We start from the raw sequence: 11,611 nt of genomic DNA, 5'->3' as shown, positions 1-11,611 counted from the left end.
AAAGGGGTAGAACAAGATATTAACGCCCTCGTCTGGAGGGTAAGTGTGATATTAACATATTAAAGCAGAAACATGCTGAAACATACACTGTGTAGTTTTAGCTACCTCAGTCCCATTCAGTCATAGCTTTGGGAGAAGGGAGCAGGGCAATGCCAGAGAGAAAGTATCTCCCTGGATCTCCAGGCTGCTCGAGCTGCAGGTCTCCAAAAGAGATCCCACAGGGCTCTGGGGCTTCCAAGCACACTGACTGTAGGAGTAGGCAAGGCAGCCGGCTGCCTCTGTGATGTGGTTTCCAGAACACCTCAATCCCACATTTCCACGATTCCCACTGGCCAGTGCTGGAAATTGCCCTGACAGAACTTCCTCACCAGCTTAAGGCTTTGCCTCCTGACATAAGACAACAGCATCTCACCACCCTTCTTTTCAACTCTACCCTACCCGCTGCCACCACCAAAAATAAAGAGGGAGATATACACATACAAATGTATAAGAATCGTTTGAATATTGTGAAAGCCTGAGCAAGAAGATATCAGGCAAAAATCATAAATCTCTGAATGAAATGAAAGATTCAAAAAATGAGCTTTTTAACCTAAAGAGATTTATGATTTTTTAAAGATTCAAAAAATGAGCTTTTTAACCTAAAGTCAGGGCTATAATAAGTCAAAGTATACTTTTGGGATCAATAGGACAGAATAGCTAAAGTCTCGGGTGGATGGTTAATGTGACATAGAGCCCAGCTGGTCCATCCACACATCCTGTTGAATTCATTTATTATACTAGGCAAGCTATCCTACAGCCTCCATGTGGACAGCTCCAGTGATAGCATGCCTTTGTTCTCTTCCACTAACATCCAGTTGTTCATGGGCTCAATTCCTACTCACAGTGACTACAGGAATCAATGCAGTTCCTCTCCCATGTGCTCTGCCACTTTGTAAAAAACACAGGAGTCACTGTAACCTCTTTCTCATCCTCTTCAGCTTTAGTTTTCATTCCCCACCTCTGCTGGACTCAGAAAAGACAGAACTGTCTGCCAGCATAGACCCAAGCCTCCCTGATAAGAAGCACAACAGCCAGACCCCTCTGTCCCCACCAGAAACATATTTTGATGAGAGAGAGAAGCACCAGAAAATGCTGAGCACCCAAGGACCTGAGCACCCAAGGCCCTACAATGGAGGGTAGGTGGGGTGGACAGGGAGTCCGAGGTTTCTTCCATAAACCCATGTGGAAAGGACAGTGATGAGGAAATTTCATGCTTAGATTTGCATCTAGTTGTTCATTTACGTAGTGAGAGTCAAGAACTGGTGTTCAGGAAATTCTCAAGCATGTTTAGAGCTATCTGGATCCATGTCCTTGAACTGTGATCAAAAATCGATTTCCAGGTCTTGGTCGAAAGTGAAGAAATAAACGGTACGAGTCATAGAGAAAGTACATGCACAGTTGCTACTCTGTTAGCCACTGAAACTCAAGAGTTAAGATGAATGTTCTTAAAAATATGTCTAGAAATCTATAATTATGGCATGTAAGAAAGACAGTATCATAATATATAATTAAATAGTCATCATAGAATTATTACTTTTGAATAAATTATGACCTCGAATGTATCTAATGAAATTATAGAAGTGTAAATATATCTGAGCATCCTCCTTTTAGACTTTAATAATTATTATAATAATTATAATACTAGCTCATAGTGTCGTCCTATGGATTGAGTTTAAATGCGTAAGTCACTTGGAACAGTGCCTGGCACAGAGTAGACCCAATATAAGCACTTACTATTGTTATGTAGATATAATTTTTTATAATTATGTTCATAATTAAATTTTAGAATTTTAAAATGGGATGAAAGCTTCGCGTTCATTTAAGTCGGTGATTTTCAACCTTTTTTTAGCAGCAAAATTCATTTTTCAAAATTCTTTCTGCAAACAAAAAGGTAGGGGGGACCCCAGTGAGTAAGCCAGATAAAGAGGAGCCTCTCTTAGTGAAGTAGGGCCCAGATCTTCATCAGCAGCAATCTCCCCTTGAGTCAACTCTGGAACACAGTCCAAAAACTAAGCTAAAGCACCCCACCATTTTACAGATGAGGAAAACAAATTAGGGAGGTAAAGCTAGCACATTCAAATTGCTTTCTAGAAACCCTTATTCTCAGAGCTAGCAGATTTGGGTTGCTTTCCAGAAAATTCCTAATACCTAATCTACCTGGAAACAAATGCTCTTTGCAGGGCAATACTCAAGATATTTAGTCACCAACTAGAATAGCTCTGCCTAGCTGGTAGACGGACTGGTGCTGTTGGTCCCTCTGGCGTCAAGCGTTAACTCATTAGTTGGTAAATTATAGGGCATTTTTGTGAGAGACAGGCTGTCACAGTGGAAGGTCTGGGGAGCCAGGGGGCTCAGGACAATGGTATAAAAGTGATTTTAACAAATGATGATTTTCAACAGTGTATAGTCATTAAACACATAACAACTCAATGTCATCTCTGGGTGTTTGAGATGTCCTCTGCAGCCTGGGAAAAACCTCACATCAGAGTGGAATCCTGCTGAGAACAGCTATACTATAAATGGAAACTGGAAAACTGTATCTATTTCCTCTCATTTGGTCTTTCTAGAAATAAAGTTCTGTTCTCCTCTGGCCTCCTCCAAAACATTTAGGCATTAATTTTCTTCCCCCCAAAAAGAACTACTGATGATTTTCACCATTTTTAAAGAAGGTAAAAGTGTGAATCACCTCTCTTAGGTGGTAAAGAATAATGCGAACCAAATATCCATTGCCATAAAAGAGCATGTCTGTAATAAAGAAGTATTGTTAAGTTGAAATAAAATTCTTAAACCCAGGTCATTGCAGACAGTTGAACAGTAATTGTCTGAGAGAGAGAAATTGCAAATGATTGCTTTGCCTTTATCCTTCAAAAATAAGTTGATGAATCCAAAGTGATAGCTGAAAGCTACTAATTGTAGGAGTTGATCTGTAGCTTCATCTTTAGAAGAGAGTATACAAAAATACTTGTTATTCCCTTGCACTTATTTAAACAAAAGACTTCTTCTAGTGGTTCTTGACACAGACTACCTACTACATAATGGGCAGGTGGTGGTGACAGGAGGGGGAAGAAAAGGCAAAGACCTGCAGGGTGCCCTAAATGAGAGAACTAGTGGGCTGAATTTGAATGGGAAAAAGAGGATGTTCCAGAGATATATGGGGAGAAGTGGGAGTGAGATGTGAAGCCTTGTGTGAGTTAGAGGGACAATCAAAGCATATAAAAATAGCTTATTAATTTGAGCTAGGATGGCTTCTTGCGACTTTACAAAGTTTAGATTTCCCATGTCAAAGGCTACAGAGAGCTCTTTAGTATTACAGAAAATTATTTCTTGGGGGAAGGAGAGAGGCATGGGAGAAAATTCATTTAAGCGTGTGACTTAAAATGAAGAGCATTTGGCTAATGAGTAAGCAGCTGTTTGGTTAAGCAAATGACTCATGCTGGGATATTTATGGAGCACAACTATTCTTCAAGCCTGCAAAAATGTAATAAAAAAAAAGAAAAAGTCTCCCTAAGATTCAAAAACAGATGTTTTTGCGTTTATGAAAAAAAGGACTATTGAAAAATAAGTTCGTCCTTCAGGTTTATCAATTTATCTACGAAAACACACATGAGTCTTCCTAAGAAGTCCTACATTTATTTTCATTGAACAGAGAATATTTACAGAGTACTTATTGTATGATAAGCATTGTTCTATGCGAAATAAAAAATAAAAAATAAGACAAAGGTCCCAGCCGTGAGGAGTAAAGTCTTATAGGAAAGTTATATACCTCCAAAATCACTAATGAAAAGTAATCACTAATGACAACATATGAGTGCCACAGACTATAAGTGGCATAATGTTTTATTTGCTTATAATATAATTAATTGTATTCATTATATCTTAATTATATAATTATCATATATATTAATATCATTTATGTGCTAATAACATTGATATATTATTAATAACTTATAATTAATAGTTGGTGTTTATTGAGAGTTTGACATGAGTCAGGTCTGTGCATTTGAGACCTCTTACTAGAAGAATAAGAGGCATATATTAGGCATATATTCCTAAGAGAGTTTAAAATGGAATTAAAAGAAATATTACATATCACATTGAGAAGAAAGGGAGAGAAGTGTTTGACTATAGCCTGAGATAAGAGATGGCCATTGGAATGAAGCATTACATTTGGCTCGGAGGTATTTGCTAATCAAGATAGAGAAACAGGATATGATATAGAAGCTTGAGGCTTATCATCTAGCTGCTATCGTTGAATAAGGGTTCACACAGGAATTCTAACTGAAATATCCTTTGAAGACTGGATAAGATTTGATAAATGGAAGGAATTTCTGAGAAGGGAAAAATGGCTTGAGCAAAAACAATGAGCAGAAACAAGAGACAGTCACCCCTCACTCACTAAGCACAGTCATGCTCAGATCAGTAAGCAAACCCACTTGATTAGAATGAAGGACACACATGGAGAATAATGGGCAGCAAAGACAGTCAGGAATCAAATGCCACAGGGCTTTCAAGACAGCCTAAGTTCTTTGGTCAGGCAAAAGGCTCAAAGATTGAAATATATTTGTAGAGAAAAGATAATTCTGTGCTGAGTGCAACATGCATGGCTACATGTCAGACTAGAAGCAGGAGTCTGGTTAGGAGTTTACTGTAGATTGGCCTAGGGAAAAAGTTACAGTGGGACTACTAAGGTCAAGGCAGACGGAATGCCAAAGAAAGGAAAATGAAGTAGCAGCAGTGAAAGTTGATGACGACTAAGCTGGGGGAAGCATCAAAGGAAGAAAATTAAAGATGGCTTCAGAATCTAAAGCCTGAGTGACCAGATGAAAGTGATATGAGTAAATCTTTCTCATCAAACAAGAAGTTATTTAGACATATTGGGTTTAGAGTGCTGGCTAAGCTCATACAAAAGACGGACGCACAAAATAAAGTCTCTTATGCAGCTAAAATATGTGAAACTGGAACTTAGTAGCTAAGCGGAGACTTGAGATACCTGTTTGAATCATCTAGTACAGGTGACACTTGGGACAGTTGAAGTGATGAGATCTCTGAAAGAATGTTGAGAAAAAAACCACCTTTACTCAAAGGAAGACTATCGATGGATACTTTCTCATAGAAGGTATCTTAATTTACTAGGGCTCTTGGTTTCTCCCATGGCCTCACTCCTTGCCTTGCAGAGGGAAATCTTTATATGACCTTCTCCTTGTGTGTGTCTTGTCCTAATCTTTTCTTTTTATAAGGACATCAGCCATGTTGGATTAGGACCCACCTGTATGACCTTAAATTTAATTCTCTGTTTAAAGGCCTTATCTCCAAATACAGTCACATTTGGCAGCATTGAGGGTTAGAACTTCAACATGTCAATTTTGGAGGAATACAGTTTAACTCATAATGGAAGGTAAGGAAACTCTTAAATGGGGAAGAGAATGAACAGCAAACCTTTAACAGAAGCAAAGGACCAGTGAATTAAACACTCCTCTTTCTGTTCATGTATTAAGTGATACCAGAACTGACATCCTCTGAGATCTTCCTCAAATAAATATCTCCCATATGTAATAATATTGCAAAGTTCACTTTTAACATTGTATCTTTTCAATTCTGCATATCAAAAATGACCTAAATGAAGCATATGTATACCTAATTAGCTGCAAAGCGCACATGACATCTAGGTGGAGTTAATTTTTTTAGAGGTAATTTTTTATATCTATAAAATCTACATCCCAAAAGGAAGGTAGAAATCACAAGGAGTAATGGTTAAGATACTGTACACTTTGTTTATGATTTTCTCTTTTTTTTCTTTCAAAAGTCTACAAACTGGGGAAGTCTCCAAAGCCTTCGCATTCGATGAAGGTGTTTTTTAATTTTCTCCTATCTACAGTACCCTCCTCTTCTTTCCATTATTTCTAACCAAAAGACCTCTCTGTTCCTTTCTTTTCATTCAGAATTTCCAATGACCCGTCTTTTTAAATCTCTATTTCAAGTCACAGTTCCAGATTCTTATGGTAGCATTTTAATAGTCCCTGTTGTCACTGTAGGGCTGTTGGCTGAAAACTGCCTCACTATAAACTTCCTACTGATTATGTTGTCTCTTCAAAAAATACTATAGACTAAAGAGTAGGCTAATAATTTATTTATCCATACTGATATCTTTTACAAATGCTTCTTTTCACAATGGAAGGGGTTTTGTTTTTCTTTAAATTTCAGATTTTTTGAAGGGTTGGGTTGCAGGAGGGTTGGGTATGAGGAATTCCATAATCTTACGTTCCATAATCTTACATTGTGGCATTAATCATTCTTTGCTCAGTTTATGTTCTTTTAGAGATTTAATCTGTTATTCACTTTCAACAGAGAACCCAAAGCATTTTTTAACCTAAATATATCTCAAGTAAACTGGTACTCCAGAGAGAGCTCATTTTGTATGTTACTTGTGGAAAATATATCCTCACCTCTCAGCTAATAGGACTTAGCAAAAGACAGATCTTTTGTGGGTCTTAGCTGCCTCATCTGCTAAAGGCAGATACATCGGGAAAATGAGTTGCAATTTAGAAATGTTGAGTTTAGTATTCTGTTAGAACATATAAGTAAACTTGTCTTTATAGCATTGTTTTGAGATTAAATGAGTACCTGGCATACAGTTGATTCCAAGAAATGATAGCCATTAATATTATTATTAATTCAAATATCTTTTGCCTTTTCCTTCTGGATATTCCCTAAACTCTTGGAAATACTAGATTAATGAGTAAGAAACATATATGCTTATAACTTTGTCCTGGAATATCAAATAAGGCAAGATAAATCTATAACACAAACATTCTTTTATCTTCCTTTAAGAAGAAACTTCAAAAAGAAACCTCTACTGAATATGTATTCTAGTATTTTCTATAAGCAAATTTTATAGGCACCTATGTTTCTGATATGTGATTATAATTTTTGAGATACAAACAATAGTGATTTTATTTTACTCTTCAGTCATCATATTAAAGTTTAATAATTATAGAAAACTACATTTAAGAAATAAAATTTTAACAAATCTTTTAAGATATGTAAGCAATTGAGGTTTCTTATTTTCATCTTTCATTATTCCATCATAATCTCAAACTAAATCAATAAGTAACTATTCATCACCTAAACTCTGTAAGAAACTGTGCTGGAATGTTGTAGAACATATGAAGAAATACAAAATAGGCTGCTTGCCAACTGAGATTTCAGTCCAGCAGGGAAGAAAAGGCATAATGATGAGGGGAAAGAGGACTATTACTGAAAGGAAGATCTTAAAGGACTGCTGTTTGTCAGACACATCGATAGTAACTTATCATAGGGTATCCCACTGAAACCTCACCACATCTCTGAGAGGTGCCTGGCATTACTCCATTGATGTTTGGAAGAGGTAAATTACCAGCCCTAAATCACAGGCCTCTGTCCTCCTCTGAAAGCATAAGTATTTTCTATATTATAATATCCATTATGAAAACTTAAAAGCCCACAGCAACAACAACATAATAATAATAAACAGTCAAGATAATTACAAAAGAGTTGTCATATGGTAATAGCAATGAAAAGTATGTATTTTAGAAGATCAGAGAAGGAACAATCAATAGATTAGGATGACTGAGAAAATTCCTACAAATGTAACCCAACACTATATTATATGTATATGGTATAATATTATATATATGGCACAGAATACCACAAATTCTCTAATATCCAGTCCAGTCCATTCTGAAGCACCGAGACAATATTTGATCAGTTCTTTATTTCAATTTCAAGCATTTTATTCCAACCAATACATAATCTGAAGAACATTAGAAATTGGGTGACCTTTTCTCACCTAGTCAACTCTCTAAGCTCTTTGTAGCTCCTTCCTGCCCTTAGCAACAGGTCCTTCTGGAGCACCATGGGCCACTCCTTTCCAATGGGCAGGGAACATTCTCTAGAGACTCTTCCTTCCCTTCCCCTGTGGTCCCTAAATCCTTCTGTAACCTTTTAACTGCCTTACCCCAAAGCCTTGCCTCCTCTTATATATGACTCAAGTGTGAGTTGCTATCTCAGCCATGTCTGAGTTATGCTGGTGTGTCCATTTCCTAGCAAACTTTGAGTCATATCACAAAAGGTAGAAGAGGAGGAAGAGGGAAGAAAAACCGAGGCTTATCCAGAAAAAACTATGATCTAGATTTTTAAAAAGTCATATTTAATAAATAAATTACATTGTTCCTGCAGTGGCAAATACCCTACATTCTGCCTCTTCAGAAATATGGACCTGTCATAGACAGGCATTTCTAATTTTTAATTGTCTTGTTTTTAAAGTTTCACTGTTCCCAATGTTTTTTGTTATTTTAGCATCCTTTAAAAATAGGAATCTATATAAAAATGAACTAGACCTTGTCTTTGAAAAGCAACGTCAGAGAATGTCCAGCAGTGAGCATGTGGATATATTATCTGGACCCTAAAAAAAGAACAATGCAATGAAAATTGTTGAAATTTTCTTTTTCAGAGAAGAATAAGAAAGATAAATGGCAGTAACACCTGCATATCTAATGCAAAGCTCAATTATTTTGCTAGAAATTAGAAAAATATCCTTCCTTTTGCAAACATAATTTAAATCACATTGAACAAAATTACCATGAGCAAAGATGAAAATCCCACCTCATTTTGGGCAGACATTATAATGCCATGAGCACTTCCTACTCCTTCTCATCAGGCACTGCTCCAAAATCTGATCTCTCTAATTTAGCAAAGTCTTTCTTATATAGCTGATGCTTATATTCAAAGCTGGGCCACTGCTCCCAGGCCCTGCTACCTCCAATTAATGCAAGAATCATTTGAGGCAGTGGGTGCCACCTCCAGAGTAGGTCATGATGCATCAGATCAGATCCTTTCAGCCATTTCTCTTCTTCCTTCTCACCATCTCTACCTCTCATTATATCTTCATTCCGCATGCAACCATATCACCCAGACAAGTGGATTATTCTCATGCTTTCCACATACTCTTTATTTAATTCTACTTCCAGAACTTTGCTACATGTCCTCTTCTGCCTCTGTCCATCAAAATTTGCCCTATACACACAGTAAATTTCAAATGAAAGAGAATCTGAGTGTTCGAAATCAAACTATAATTAAACCAGAGGGAAAAGAATGAAATGGTCTTTAAAGACTTAGAATGGGAAGACTTTTAAGCTTCGTAACAATAGAAGAAACCATAAAAGTTAAATTAACACAATTGAATACATAACATTTTAATACTTTATTGTGACTTAAAATAAATAAAATGAAATATATTAGCAAAATAACTATATAAAAATATCAACAGATTGTGTGTCAAGACAATTTAAAAGAGAAAATATAGCTACTAAAGAGTCACATAGACACACAGTAACAATTTAACATCACTAGCAATTTAAAAGAATGCAAGTTTAAATCATGCAATTTTTTCTATCACATTAACATATTTTTAATATGTCATCAGAGATTAAGTCATAATGATAATAGTACTTTTATGCCTTGCTGATAACATTATGAGTTAATAGAGATCTCTTGAAAAGCAATTTGATTCATACATTAAATGCTAAAAATGGATCATGCCATTACAAGAAATTATTTTTAAAATAAATTTAAGTCTCTTCAGTAAGTGGTGTTCAGAATTGGACAGCCACACACAAAAGAATAAAACTGGACCACTATCTTATACCATACAAAAAAAATTAAAATGGATAAGATTTGAACATAAGACCCAAAGCCATGAAACTCCTAGAAGAAAACCTAGAGAGATAAGCTCCTTGATATGGGCCTTGGCAATGATATTTTTGGATTTGACACCAAAAGCAAAGGCCACAAAGCAAAAATAAATAGGTGGAACTATATCAAGCTAAAAAGCTTCTGCATAGCAAAAGAAACCATCAACAAAATAAAAAGGCAACATGCGGAATGGAAAAAAAATGTTTGCAAATCATATTTCTTATAAGGGGTTAATATCTAAAACATTAAAGAACTCGTACAACTCAATAGAAAAAAAAATCAATTAAAAATTGGGCAGAGGATCTGAATAGACATTTTTTCAAAGAACACATACAAATGGCCAGCAGGCACATGTAAAGGTATTCAACAGCACTATCAACAAGGGAATGCAAATCAAAACCACAATGAGCTATCACCTCACACCTGTTAGAATGGCTGTTATAAAAAAGACAAAAAATAAGTGTTGGTGAGGATCGGAAAAAGTAGGAAATCTCATGCACTGCATTGTAAATTGGTGCAGCCATTATGGAAAAATACATGGTGTTTCCTCAAAAAAATTAAAAATAGAATTACTGTATGATCCAGCAATTCCACTTGTGGGTAAATATACAAAGGAAAGTAGATCACTCTCTCTCGAACAAATCTTTGCACTCTCATATTTATTGCGTCATTATTTGCAATAGCCAAGACATGGAATCAACCTTAGTGTCCATCAACAGAATGGATATATAGATATAGATGATAGATATAGATAGATAGATATAGATATAGATAGATATAGATATAGATAGATATAGATATAGATAGATATAGATATATTATATATATATACATATATCTTTTTATATATATATATGTAATATATATAATGGATTAGTCAGCCATAAAAAAAAGGAAATCTTGCCATTTTCAACACTATAAATAGACCTTGAGGGAATTATGTTAAGTGAAATAAGTCAGAGAGAAAAAGACAAAAATACTGTATGATCTCACATGTGGGTCTGAAAGAAAAAATGAACTCATAGATACAGAGGATAGATTGGTGATTGCCAAAGGCAGGGAGAAGGGGGTGGAAAAAATGGATGAGGGTGGTAAAAAGGTACAGACTTCCAGTTATAAGTCCAGGGGATGTAATATGCAGCATAGTGACTACAGTTAACACTGCTGTATTTTATATTTTAAAGTTGCTTAGAAAATAGATCTTAAAAGTTCTATTTTAAGACAAAAAGACACAAGACAAAAACCTGTATGTGTTTTTCGTTAACTAAACTTATTGTGGTAATCATTTCACAATATAATTACATCAAATCAGATGTTGTATACCCAAAACTAATACAATGTTATATCTCAATTTTTAAAAAAAGCATTCAAAATAGAATATATATATAATATTAAAAGTTTTAAGCACAAAGACATTCAGCATCACATTATTGCCCAATTTAAAAAAGAAATAAAGCAATTTTTGATACTATAGGTATAGATTTTAAAACTTACAAAGATCTTATAGTAACATGAAGAAAATAAATATTATATAAAAATATACATGGAGAAATAAACACCAGAAGGAAAGCATAATAGTAGTATGCTAGAGTGGTAAGAATTATGGGTGATGTTTATTTCATTTTTTCTCTTCTCTACATTTTCTAGCTCAAGGTTATTTTCTAGATACTGAAAGAAGGCAAATGACGACAGCTGTTCTTTGGTCATAATAGTCTGGGGGAGATGTGGGGTGCAGGAGGGGGTCAGATATGTAATGAAAGACTAATATAGCCATCTCAACACTTTATTAAGTCTTAAGCCTGTGTTCCAGCATTTCCAGCTTCAGAAAATAAAAGTACGGCTA

The 11,611-nt window shown here is 35.4% G+C and overlaps 1 protein-coding gene across 13 annotated transcripts in view; it reads left to right on the top strand.

Annotated features, from left to right (window-relative positions):
* Positions 1–11,611, top strand: part of DLGAP1 (DLG associated protein 1) — a 798,454-nt gene that overhangs the window by 398,036 nt on the left and 388,807 nt on the right. The gene's annotated exons all lie outside the window — the stretch shown is intronic.

The sequence above is a fragment of the Pteropus alecto genome, unplaced genomic scaffold (assembly GCF_000325575.1).
Source record: "Pteropus alecto unplaced genomic scaffold, ASM32557v1 scaffold146, whole genome shotgun sequence".
Classification (NCBI taxonomy): Eukaryota; Metazoa; Chordata; class Mammalia; order Chiroptera; family Pteropodidae; genus Pteropus; species Pteropus alecto.
Note: the sequence above shows the minus strand (reverse complement) of the source record. Positions and strands in the feature narration are given on the sequence as shown.